The sequence below is a fragment of the Nyctereutes procyonoides genome, unplaced genomic scaffold (assembly GCF_905146905.1).
Source record: "Nyctereutes procyonoides isolate TBG_1078 unplaced genomic scaffold, NYPRO_anot_genome, whole genome shotgun sequence".
Classification (NCBI taxonomy): domain Eukaryota; kingdom Metazoa; phylum Chordata; class Mammalia; order Carnivora; family Canidae; genus Nyctereutes; species Nyctereutes procyonoides.
In genome coordinates, this window is record NW_026575117.1 from 15,090,865 (window position 1) to 15,103,285 (window position 12,421).

A 12,421-nucleotide genomic window follows, 5' to 3' on the forward strand; every position below is an offset into this window, starting at 1 on the left:
ATAGCCAGTTGGTCAGAAGCCTAAGCTTATGACTAGCATCTGAGGTAATGTTAGTTCTGTAGGACTAAACCTTTAACCTGTGGGATCTAATACTATTTCTCAGTAGATAGTGTCATAAATGAATTAAATCACACCCAGTTAGTGCCCAGAGAATTGCTTGTTGGTGTGAGAAACACCCAACCAATTGGTAGAATTGGTCCAGGACCTAAAAGATTCCCATTTTATGGATGCTAACAGAAGGTACAAGACTCCTGGTTCGGATACAAAGGATGATATCTTACTCATAGCAACAGCAGTAAGTGTGGAGGCCGAGAAAATTAAGGCCATTCCACTTTAAGTTCAGGGTTAGCACAAGTGCAGCCATCCCAGGCCCCTGTGAATAAGAGCTGAACTTTACCTTACTTCAGTTACAGGAAGAAAACAGCTTACAGCTTAAGGTCCTAGAAAGCGCCTATTAGAATAAGAACAGAGCCCAAGCCAAGGGCAGGAAGTCCCAATTAGAATAAGAACAGAGCTCAATGCCCTTGAAAGCCCCATATCAGAATGTAAACAGAACTTGAGAAATTCCTCCACCCCTTCTGGAGGTCCCCTAGACCAGCCCTTAAAACTCAGCTGAAACCCCCCTTGGGGTCCAAGTCCCTGCTCCGCTGTGTCGGGTGCACTTGGACCCAAGCTTGAGCTTGTAAATAAACCCTCGTGTGTTTGCATCGGTGTCGGCTCCTTGGTGGTTTCTCGGATAAGTAATCTTGGGCACAACAGTAAGCAGAACATCATCTATTCTTGCCTTAGTTTTCCAAAACTCAATTCCCACAAAACAGTGCCTTAAGGGCCAGTAGATGTTTCATGTGCACAGGGTTGTGTTACAGGAAAGGAATCCTGAGCTAAAGAATTTTGAATCTTTCAGACTGGACTGCAAGCAGACCTGCCCAATCTTTTCTCCTACAGAGATATTATTTATTATACTGGGTGGTAAACAGACCTGCTCTTTACTCTAGCAAAGGAACGATCTCTGTCTTCCAAGGCTGTTTGCTATGCACATATCCTTCAAAATGCAGTTTGAAATGAAAGGGAATTATTCCATCTGTTTTCAAGACAAGCAGAAATGTGAGAGATATATGGAGAACAGCTTACAATATAGTGATCCTGGGGTTTCCTGAGAGGTATTATGTTAGCAACCATAGGGGACAATTATTCCTAATACCTAGCTTAGATGTTACACTAGTAGCCACCTGAGTCCAAACGCACATACGTGTAAGTGAGCATATGCCCATATACACACACACACACACACAAGTGTTTTTTTCTTTTTCTTTTTTACTGTTCCTAAATAAATAATTCAATTTCATGGTACATAGAGAATAAATACTCATTTTAAATATATATTATATGATGGTCTTAAATAACCTAGAAAATACCCACAGACACCAAAACTAATATAATACTCTATATTAATTATACTTGAATAAACAGAAGAAAATATTCACTAGAAATATCTTCCAGAATTAACAAAAGTAAATTTCCTGAAAATTACAGTTCTGGTTGTTATAGGCAAATTATTATACTCCTAGAGAGTACTGCGAATTTAGCACAATGCAAAAATTTTAATTTAAAAATTATGTCAATTATGTACTGTGGAAAATGATTTATCCTTTACCATCTGTATCTAGACTAACAGTATTTTATATATTATGCATTATATAATAAAGAATACAGGTTTAATCTATATGTGTATGTATTTTTAAAAAGTATTTATTTATTCATGAGAAACAGTGGCAAAAGCATAGGCCGAGGTAGAAGCAGGCGCCCTACAGGGAGCCAGATGTGGGACAAAGATCCCAGGACCCTGGGATCACACCCTGAGCTGAAGACAGATGCTCAACGACTGAACCACCAGGTGCCCCTACATGTGTATGTATTTTATGTATATGGGTATATTGTCTCTTCCAGAAGCTTGAATTTTTTTTTCATAAACTTGAATCTTACTCAGAAGATCATTTTCTTCTTTTTCTTTCTTTCTTTCTTTCTTTCTTTCTTTCTTTCCTTTCTTTCTTCTTTCTTTCTTTCTTTTTTCTTTCTTTCTTTTTCAGATTTATTTATTTATTTATTTATTTATTTATTTATTTATTTATTTATTTATTTTTCAAGATAGACATACAGAGAGAGAGAGGCAGAGACACAGGAGAAGGGAGAAGCAGGCTCCATGCAGGGAGCCCGATGTGGGACTCGATCCCGGGACTCCAGTATCGCGCCCTGGGCCAAAGGCAGCTGCTAAACTGCTGAGGCACCCAGGGATCCCCAGAGGATCATTTTCTTAAAAATACATGAGTTATATAGAAATCACAGTTTTGGACAACCATTTGGTTTAAATATTAGATATTTGTGCAAATTTTACTACATGATATTATGTATAGTTTCTTTAATACTTGATGTTTACACTAAGACCGCAACTAATTTAAAAGTTATTACATGCATGTCAATTTTTTTGCGATTATTAAACATGTCTATATGCATATTTTTTGGATAATTTAATTTAGATGAGTGTTTCACTTTTACTCAGCATTATACTTTTTAAAAAGATTTTATTTATTACTTTAAGAAAAAGAGTGAGAGAACAAGCAAAGAGAGGGGCAGACGGAGAGGCAGACTCCCCACCGAGCAGGGACCTCAATGTGGGGCTTGTTCTCAGGGCCCTGGGATCACCACCTGAGCCAAAGGTAGATGCTAACTGGTTGAGCCACTCAGGGACCCCAGTATTATATTTTCTTAAGACATATTTTGTGGTTATAAAGATATTATAGACTAAATTTTTGAAGCAAAGGATGATGAAAACTTGTATAATTTGTTGAATAACAGTTACTCAGAATAAATTCTCCTTCTTTTGAAACATCTCTCTTGCAGATTTACTTGAGCAGCTGTTTCCTGAATTATCAAAGCCTCTATTTTGGTAGATTTTACTGCACAGACACATACAATTAGTATTTCTTCTTTGTGTTCATTTCTGATCGATGCATTATAATATCATTTTTAAAGCTATAATAAGTTGTATTTATCATTTAGCAAGACTATTGTGATTTTTTTGACTTTGTATTCCTGCTAGAGAATAATAAAATTTTAATATTTGAATGTTAACTTGGTGATCATCTTTTTAACTCTTACAAGAAATTTTTCTTGAATTACTTGTTTTCTTTCCTTAGAAAGTTCCTTGTAGCTTATGCCTATTTATATTGCTTATTGTACCATGTATAAAGTGTCATGTAATATTAAAGCTCAGATAAACTTCTTGCTCATTCTCTGAGGATGAAAAATGATAAATAAATGTGTTTTTCTGTTTGGCAGGAAAATCAGGAAGCTCCAAACAATTTTCTAGTTTACTAGGAAATGACCATTTTATTTTAGGGAAAAAATGATTTAATTTATCAGATATTAATATTGAATTATATCAGCAACCATTACCTTATTTTTTTAGAAGAAAACTACTTGCATATTTTCAAAAATATAGTTTCTTGGTACTGATAAACAAATTATCACAAACTTAGCTACTTAACCACTAAAACTGATTATCTGACAGTTTCTGAGTGTCAGAAGTTCAACATGGTATGGCTGGGTTATCTGCTTAGAACATCACAAGGCTGAAACCAAGGTGTTTGTAGGGCTGAGTTTTTATCTGAAGAGCCTGGGGGGCATGAGGTGGGGGGTACCTATTCCAAGCCCTATCTTTTTTAGAGATTTCTCTTTCATGTGTTTGTATGAATGGAGTCCTCATTTCTTTGCTGGCTAAAAGCATTGGATTGCTCTAGACTCCTAAATGTCATCTGCATACTTCGCCACATGGCCCTTTCATCTTCAAGTAGACCATGGTGTGTCAAAGCCTCTAGTGCTTTAAATCTATAACCAACAGAAATAAAAAATCTCTTTAAAGAACACATGTACATATATCAAACCACAGGAGTAATCTTCTCTTAAGGTCAATTATGCCATGTAACATAATCAAATCATAAGAGTAATATTCATCAAATTCAGAATCCTAAGGATTATGCAGGGAGTATAAATAGAAGGCAGACTATGCTAGGGACCATCTTAGAATTTTGTTTAGTGTAATAATACATAGAAATATGTGGGAACATTTATTCATATTCTCCTCATCCAAAGATAAACACCTCTTGGCAATTGTGGGATATTTTAATCAAGTCTAACTTTTAACTTTTTTATATAACTATCATTTTGCAGTTAAAATATATCCTATTTTAAACTTATACACCAATTTTCAATATTACAAAATATTTTTAATATTCTTTTAAATTGAAGCACTGATTTTCGCCATAGGGTTATTATATCTTCATTATTATTTTTCTTATAAAAATGAATTCTGTCATCCATTGGATCTCTAATGGTTCTCTAATACATTAAAACACATAGATATAAATATATACAGATAAAGATATAGATAGATATTTGGAAAATTATTTGGTAATAAAGAGTTATTCACTATTTTATTTGATCTATATTACTATATAAACACATCAATGTGTTTCATAACTCTAGATGTAAAGACCCATTGTTTGATCAAATTTTTGTGTGAAGTTATTTGAGATCAATTGGTGCTAAATACAAAGAATGTGTATTTTTAAGAATATTTTAACAAAGTTCTAATTAAATAATGTCACTTTAATATTTTGTTTTCCGTAACATATAATTTAGAAAATGCCAAAATATCTTTGACTAATTAATATATAACAAATACCAAAAGCCTATCTAATCTGCATAAATAATTTCAAATGTATAGATACTTATGTTTCAGCATAGTTTACAAAAGCTATAGTCATGTGAAAGAAAAAAGATTATAATGCAATTTTAATTTAAATTTAAGAGTGTAGTGTCTATGATACTGAAACTTTGGTCAAAAAAAACTCAGTATCAACCAAATCAAATAACATTTACGAAAGTATTTTTGATTAAATCTATTCAGAATATTTTGATTATTTAACACCTTCTACAAATGAAATATTGTGTCTATCATAGAAATTTTTAGATCTAATTTATAAACTTTAGTAAGCTTTATCCTATGCAACACACAGATATATTGTCATGTGAAAGATTACTTATCCCAAAATTTAAAGAGCTACATTTTTCACCCTATGGGAAGAATGTGAATTGTTTGAACTAAAGCAAAAAGAAAAGAAAAAAAGAAAAAAGGGAAGATCCTATCAGTTATATAATTTTGAATCAGAAGAATCTGGTACCATTCTCTGAGAGGGCGTTTTTTATAATGCGTTATTATAGTTAAGTGTATCTAATGTGCCATGGCATTTGTGAAACACAGAATTTAAGTACTTGCTGAACAGTTTCTCTGATCATTATTGTCTTTTTTAAGTCCTATTTATGAAATTGTAAATTTCCTTCCTGATATTAGCTATTAACCTATTGATTTTTTCTGCCAAATCTGAACTTATAATTTATTTAAATGAAAATCAATGTTTAGTGTAATTCCTTTGTTGCCTTTCAGAAATCAGTAATTATATATGAGACTATCCTTTTTAGTTTAGGAATTATATGACATGTAGGGAATCATAACCTTTAAATATAGAAGTTTGTGTAGTCTCAATTTAATATTTTTTGTTGCATTTTTAAAAGATATTGGGCATTATTCAATATAGCTACTTTAAGAGAATGTCATAGATGTTATCTTTGGAATATAATAAGTAGGAGTATCCACAATAAAAAGTGATTCAGGAAAGCATTTATAAAAACTAGTCTGATCTCCCATTAAAAGGAAAGTATTAGGGACGCCTGGGTGGCTCGGCAGTTGGGCATCTGCATTCCGCTCAGGCGTGATCTGGAGTTCCACGATGGAGTCCTGCATTGGGCTCCCAGCATGGAGCCTGCTTCTCCCTCTGCCTGTATCTCTGCCTCTGGTGTGTGGTGTGTCTCATGAATAAATAAATAAAATCATTTAAAAAAGAAAGAAAGAAAAGGAAAGTATTACAGGGTATTATGGAGACCATGCTTTCTCACTGGGTCCTGGGAAGACTTTTTAATTATATAAATGGTTTACATTATAAAATCAGGTAACTAAATTAAGATGAGAATAACTGTAAAAAAAATGAGTCATTCTATAATGATATGCATATAAAGTTGAAAAAGTTGAAAAATCTATCCAAAATTTAAGAAAGCCTTCTTTTTTTTTTTTAAGATTTTATTTATTTATTCATGAGAGACAGAGAGAGAGAGAGAGAGAGAGAGAGAGGCAGAGACACAGGCAGAGGGAGAAGTAGGCTCCATACAGGGAGCCTGATGTAGAACTGGATCCGGGGACTCTAGGATCATGACCTGGACCGAAGGCAGGCACCCAACCACTGAGCCACCCAGGGATCCCAGGAAAGCTTTCTTATATTAATTCAAGTTTTAGGTATTTCTGTAACCTCTTTAACTTCCCTTGTCCATGACATAGCAACTGGGAGAAATCTTGCAGGACAAAGGCTGAGAGAGGGTTAGCTGCTGTATTTAGGTACACAGAAGAGCAGGAAGATGGTAGCAGAGTAGAAGGATCCTAGGCTCACTTCGTCCCATCAACACAAGTAGGTAACTACCAAATCATTCTAAATAATACTCCAGAAATAAATCTGAAGTTGACAGAACAAACTCAACAAGTAAAGAGAGAAAAGAGGTCACATTGAGGAAGAAGCAGGAGACATACTGGCTTTTCTAACACAGAGAAAAAGACAGAGACTTAGATAAAATGTGAAGACAGAAAAATGTATCCCAAATGAAAAAATAAGATAAGGCCATGGGTCAGAGACCTAAGCAAAACAGATATAAGCAACATGCTTTTGGAGAATTTAAAGCAATGATCAGAAGGATACTCACCGGGCTTGAGAAAAGAATAGAAGACATCAGTGAAACTCTTACCACAGATATGAGTTAAAAAAAGAATCAATCAGAGATGAAAAGTGTAATTGAGATTGGAAACACACCTGATGCAATGAAAAGTAGTCTGAAAGAGGCAGAGGAACTAATTAATGATCTAGAAGACAAAGTAATGGGAGGCAATGAAGATGAACAAAAGAGAGAAGGAATAGACTTAGGGAATTCAGAGACTTGATCAAATGTAATAACATTTGTATTATAGGACCCAGGAGCCCCTGGATGCCTCATTTGGTTAAGCATCTGCCTTTGGCTCAGGGTCTTGGGATGGAGCCCGCATTAGACTCCCTGCTGAGAGTCTGCTTCTCCCTCTGCCCTTCCCCTGCTTGTTCTCTCTCTCTCTCTCTCTCTCCTCTCTATCTCTCTCTGAAATAAATAATACTCCAGAAATAAATCTGAAGTTGACAGAACAAACTCAACAAGTAAAGAGAGAAAAGAGGTCACATTGAGGAAGAAGCAGGAATAAATAAAATAAAATAAATCTTAAAAAAAAAGGAGTCCCAGAGGAAGAAGATAGAGAAAAGGGGGCAGAAAATTTATTCAAAGAATAAGTGAAGGGGATCTATTGTATGGTAACGAATGGTAATTATACTTAATAGTGGTGATCAGTTTATAGTTTATACAAATATTGAATTATACATTTGAAAGTTACATAAGGTTGTACATTAATTTTACCTCAGTATAGAAAACCTATTTTTATATAATTTTAAATGTTTTAAATTATAATCAAGAATGGCTAAATTGTACATATCTGTTGAACACTGACAGAAACAATCCTAAAACAAATGACATTCTTAGATTTTTTAAACTCAAGGAATTATATTATAGTACTTTTCTTATAATAATATCTGTGAAACTTGAACAAGTACAGATACCATTTACTATAAATTAGGAAATCTTGTTGTTTTGCAAAATATTCATATAACTATAAAAATTATAGGAATTAATTATTTTTTGTTCTAATATCCTTCTATTTTAGTATAAGGTAGTCCATACTGTGCTCAGTTAATTACTGAAACTTTGAGTCATTGGATGAAACTTGTAAATTCTAATTCTGTTTCATTTTTGGAAAATAAAGAAATGTTTCTCAATACCTGGGATTAGTTATGTAAGCTTTGCTTTTTTAAAAAACAAGTATTTGACAGAACAGATGCATAATATAATACATTATTAATATTTTACTAGAGTCTAAGTAAAAATCAATATATTGTTACATGTTGGTAACTGACAATTTGCCATAATAGCAATTATATTAGTTACAACAAAATTCTTGCAGAATATTCCATTTTAGACTTTCAACTATAATTATTTCTGTACTTAAATAGGTTCTTCTACCTCCCTTGAACTGAAATAGGAACTCATTAATGAGAAGTTTGCAGTGATTAATTAGAAACCTGTTGAAAAATACCTTTTGAAGATAGCTAAATTAGGCATTTCATTTTTTTCCCCCCAGATAGAGCTCTCTACTAATTGGAGCTTTCTTTCCTATTCAATGGAAATTTGTGATTTGGGAAGTTACTGTTCTTGCTTTAATATCTTTTAAGCTAATAGATGAAAGGAGAAAGTAGTTTTATTTCATACATTTTTTTTTCTTTTATATAGAACAGACCCAATCAATCTAATATTGTATGAACTTGGCAGAACATTGGAGAGCACAGATGGCCAGCCCTCTATAGGAGTGCCCAGGGGTCATTTATTGGAACAGAGTCATTAGAAAGATAAGTAACAATGCTAAATAAATAATATGACCAGCCAATCAATCGATCAATCTCCTCCAACTCTGTCTATATTTGTACCTATATAATTACTAATGGAAAGAATTCAGTTGTGTGATTTCTCATCACTCATCTAGAGCCCTCTCAAAATGTTTTAAAATGGCTTCAATATTTTTTAAGTGAGAAAAAGAGATTTATAAATATCAAGTAGCCCCCAAATCTTCAAAGTGTGTTGAGTTTCCTTCTAGAGACAACATTATGCAACTTAAAAGCAAACTCACCTGATTTGGACCTACTGAAGAAATAAACCAAAAGGACAAAAAACAAAGACAGTCCAAACGTTTTCGGAAAGAAGAAAGTATGTTAACTAAGTGGACCACATATTATATTTCAAGTGAGTTTGTCTTAATGTCTAAAATAAAATGCCTTTTCTTATCTTTTATCTTTATTATTATTTTATGTTTATTATTACTATCTTTTCACTTTGATCTTTTTAGAGTCTTGACAAAATGTCAAGATAAAACATGCATTTTGATACACTGGAAACACCGATCCAAATTGTGTATACTCATTTAATCGTCCCTCTCAACTCATCAACCCCCTCAGTTGTCTTTAAATATAACTAAGGGAGAAAAAATAAAATTTGAAGCAAACTTTTGGACAGATTTGTATTATGTGAATTTAAACTAGTTCTTTTCCAAAATAAATTAATAATGAGAATTCCCATCCAATATTTCCATGAAAAACTGGCTTTATAAAGAAAAGTTTTAGAGATTAAGTGTGGTCAGGAAGCAACCTGAATAAGTCACTAAGCATTCTGTTTCTCAGTCTTTTTCTCTGTAAATTCAGGACTTTAAATAAAATTATCTTACTTTCTTGCTAGTATTAAGTTTTATACTTCCTTCATTTATGGAGAATACCAATTGAGTGACTCTGGGAAATCTAAATTGTTTCTTAGTTTTCTCATTTGTAAGTCTATGCTCCATCAACCTTAAAAATCTTTGTTTGAATATGATTATTGTTAGATAAATGTTCAAAAACTATTTAAATCTCATGTAAATATAAGTGATAGGTTCTGGTTATTAAATCATTTTCTCCAAATTTAGGCATAATTACTTATAACTTAATTATGTCTTTTTAATTTTTGGCAATATGATTGACAACTACAAATATATATATTTACAATCGTATTAAGTAAATGTATTACACTTTGATAATAATAATGTTCAATTTGTTATGTTCATATTTCCATTTGTCTCCAAACTAATGTATCTAGAAAAATGGGACCATGTTTAATAAAGTTAAAACAGGGAATGCTTTGAGTGAAGATTTCTTCAGTTGAGGATATATTATATTTGAGATAGCCATTAAGTGTCTAATGTTCCTTCTAAAGTGTCTAAGTGTTCCTTCTAAAAACCTCAGTCATCATGATCCTTCTTCTTGAGTATAAAACAATCTTTTGAGGAATCCCATTAATTCAAAATTGCCCAGTCTAATTTTTTTTTCTCTCTACTTCTATATTTACCCCCATGTTCCAAACCACCATCATCTCTACCTTGGATTATCTCATATCTCTCACTAATTTCACGTTGGCTCATCTCAACCAGTTGTCAAAAAAGAAATGAAAGTGACTGGGATATTCCTTTGCTCAGTACCCTCCATTTGCTTTTCACCTCTCTCAAAGTAAAATCCAAGACCCACCCAAAGACCCATAAAACCCTTTACAATCTGGGATGCCTGAGTGGCTTAGTGGTTGAGCATCTGCCTTCAGCTCAGGTAATGATCCCTGGATTGAGTCCTGTATCACATTCCCCGTAGGGATCCTGCTTCTCCTTCTGCCTATGTCTCTGCCTCTCTCTCTCTCTCTGTGTCTCTCAAATCAACAAATAAAATCGTAAAAAAAAAAAGTCCTTTTATAATCTAATGTAGTCCATATTCCATTACCTAACTGCCCTGACTCAATTTTTTTTTTCTCTTTTGCTCCATTCCAAGCTTTCTTTTGGTTTTGTTTGTTTGTTTACTTGTTGTTGTTCTTGTTTGGGGATTTTTTTCAGACTGAGCAGACTTCCTGCCTTGTGTTTTTTCTATAAATGGAATATTCCTCCTACAAATAACCAAATTGGTCACCAATTTACCTTTTAATCATTTTGCTCAGATATCTTTAAACTGTTGCCTTGCCTTACCTAACTATATTTGTAAAGGTTTCCACTCACCTCTCTAGTGCTTCCAATTTCTTTTCTCTGCTGATTTTTTTTTTCCTATGAATGCTCTGGCATACTATATATTTTACATATAGTTTGGGTATTGCCTCTTAATCCACTATAATATAAATCCCATGAAACTAGAGATTTTTGATTGTTGTCTTTACTCTCCAATGCCAGAAATAAAATCAGTTATCAGTCATTACTACAGAGATAGATTATTCTGAAATATCCTTTAGATTAGTGGAACTGCAAGATTCATCTCAATGAAATGGTCCATAGTGACTTAAAAAATGCACTCATTATATTATATCCTCTTGGGCATTTACAATGATTTTAATATAGCAAAAGTATTTGATATCCTGTTGGAATAGAACCTTGATATTCTTTCATGGACTACCTAACAACAAAGAGAACATTCTCTGTTGGCAATTGATTAGCTTTATTGTTTATTTTTTGTCCCTTAAAGACCTTACAATGTTAAAAAGACCCCATAAACATTGCTTACAAAATCTCTACTTAAATGCCTAAAAAAAAAAGTCAGGAAATATTTTGATCTAAAGCTTGGAGACATTTTAAGAAATCTTTAAATTTTGATTTATGCTTATTTGCACTTTTTTAGGGCAGTCAAAACATTTTGCAGAATATTATGCACAAATTTGTAGAATAAATGTTAAACCTGAAGCATCTAGAGATCCTGCATGAGTCTACACATGGAAAGCCATTTGTCATAACCACATCTACTAATAATTGAGCATGGATATAAATAGTCCCTGAAATCTGCTGGTTAATGTACTGACCAAAAGCACCTTGACAGATAAATCAAGTTAAAACATAATCAAGAGGCTAGTGTATTCTCTGGAATGCTAGTGAAAAAGAAATATGAGAACAACCTCAGGAGAAAGATGACCCAGAAGAAAAGAGACTTGAGCCAGGATTTTGAGTCTTTTTTTTATAAAGCTGTCTGTACCAGCAATAGCAGCAGAATTTGGGAATTGGCAAATTGATCGGAAGGTAAGCCTGAGAACCTCGTATCAATCCCATTTCTAATTACATTGTATATCACATTCTATTATAAGAATAATATGGATTATTGAAAAGAGTTCCTCTCTTTCTCAAACCATCTTTGTCATCACTGTTATAATCTATACAGTGAGCTAGATGTTATGCCAAACACAATATAAGCATTTTATTTAATCTTCATTGTAACCTTGTGGGGTAGGTTTTATTATCAAAGTTAATGGAGGTTAAACAACTTCCTCAGAGTAAATGACAGTTCCAGGATTCCAACACTAGTTTATTGCATTCTTAAATTCCCTTAACCAGTATTACATATTCTTCACATGGGAGGCCAGGAAAAACATGGAGCAAGGGAGCAAGGAAGAAGACATATGGGGGAAGAAGTAGTAAAATAGTACTTGGGTATAAATTGCTACATAATTATATGCTATGAAATCTCCCCACAGGGTAAAACCATTCAGCAAAACCTTGCATCTCAGTTTTTCTTTGAAATATTCTTTTTTGTACTGAAGAGAAGTGTTTAGATTTCCTCCAGGGTTAATTGCAGACATGACCAGAGATGGC